The 1715-nt window shown below is 46.2% G+C and overlaps 1 pseudogene; it reads left to right on the top strand.

The window, feature by feature from the left end:
• The first annotated feature begins 554 nt into the window (after positions 1–554).
• On the top strand, positions 555–658 carry LOC120929913 (annotated as a pseudogene).
• The last annotated feature ends 1057 nt before the right edge of the window (positions 659–1715 follow it).

The following is a 1715-nucleotide window of genomic DNA, read 5'->3' as shown; positions in this document are numbered from 1 at the left end:
CCTGCCTACAGCAGGGAGGAATCAATTAAGTTAATCAAGCAGTAAATCAAACGGCACTTTAAACAGCTGAAATATGGGTTAAACCTCCCTCAAGTGTGTCCCTTTGTAAAAAAGGGAGAAAGCGTGAAAAACACATATTGATTTGTGAAAAACCTGTGTATAAATGAAAATCAAAATGAAATGACAATGAAGATAAACAAATATATAAAAATAGAAATACCCATAAAATTACTTATAAAGTTTCTCAAAATCAGACCACAACATATATGTATAGGTATAGTCTCACTTAAAAAATAAGAAATAATTATAATAATAAAAAAATTCTCTATTATGTGTATACATGTACATATATATATATATAGAAGCGCTCTCACCCGTGGTCATTTAGTGACTCAAAAATGCATAAGTTATTGGAATAAATTAATTAGTGAAGCCAAAATAGACCTATTTTAGGGAATAAACTGTGAAATAGCAAAATCAAATAATAAATTGATGGGAGAATCGCTACATGAATGGACATTAAGTTAAAGTTCAATAGTGAGTAAGACCTTATAATCGCTTCTCGGCCTTTTGGCTAAGATCAAGTGTAGTATCTGTTCTTATCAGTTTTCGGAGGAGCGCTGAAGTACTTCTTTAGTAGAGGGCTGAAGCAATCCAAAGATGTGATAGGCACCTGGAAGGATGGTTTCAGCAGGGGCTATGCTTTTGCTACCCGACAGTACTGGGGGCAGGCCACTGGTCGAGTCTGAGCCATCTGGAAGGGTGCTCCTGATTGAGAGCAGAGAGGCATGAGATCTTAGCGGAAGGCCGGGGCCCTGGCCTTCTGGCCTGGATTTGATGCGGTTCCTAACCCGCCTTACCAGTTTCCTTGAGAGGGAAAGCGGAGCTGCGCAGCTAGTACCTCTCGGGTTTAATTAGGTAGGGAGCGAAAGAGGTGCGCCTCCGGTAGCTCCTGATCCTTTCTGGTGGAGGTGGGGAGGGGGCCGTGGCTGTCCGGGCCGTGGACCAGGGTCCATTGAAAAGCCTGTGGAGATAGTGCCCCTGGAGTGGCAGTCCAGGGGTGCCATACATTGCACTGAGTGTGTGAGGGACACTCAACGTGTGGCACCTTTTTGGTCACTTATCTCCACACACACTTTTTTAGCACCTGCCTCTAGGGCCAGGCCTTTTGGCTAGGACCAGAGGAATTTTTGATTCCTGGCCGGAGGGCCGGCCAATGTATTGCACATTGGTCACTTTACCTCACTCTCCCATCTTCCTTCTTCCCCACTTTCTTTTTATTTTTCCCCGTGTTTGTCTAGTTTGTCACTTATTTTTGTTTGGTGCACTGCACTTTATGTGTGATAAGTAGGGTGCTGGTCCTCGGGCCTGCCCTGAACGTCTTGGGAGTGGGTGGACATGGCCTTCTGGCTTAGTTCGCCTGCTCTCATGGGGTCTCCCTTCGGGGGAGCCTCACTGTTGTGTCCGTGCTGGCTTCGGCTACATGGGCCTTGGATGGGTTCATGTGGCTTCGGCTGCATGGACCACTGACAACCTCAGTCCCTGTCAGGAGCCTTGCGCCCCGGGGGATCAGGGTCAGGCCCTCTTCGGAGGGCCTATTGACGATGCACCCGTCACAGGTTTTTGTTGCACCTCCTTATGTGTGTGCACTTTTTCCCTGCACCGGGTGAAGTTTTTGGGTTGTGTTTTGCACGCCACAGGCTTTTCAAAAAAAA

Source organism: Rana temporaria, chromosome 2 (genome assembly GCF_905171775.1).
Source record: "Rana temporaria chromosome 2, aRanTem1.1, whole genome shotgun sequence".
NCBI classification, from domain to species: Eukaryota; Metazoa; Chordata; class Amphibia; order Anura; family Ranidae; genus Rana; species Rana temporaria.
The sequence above is the reverse complement of the archived record's forward strand: the minus strand, read 5'-3'. Positions and strand labels throughout refer to the sequence as shown.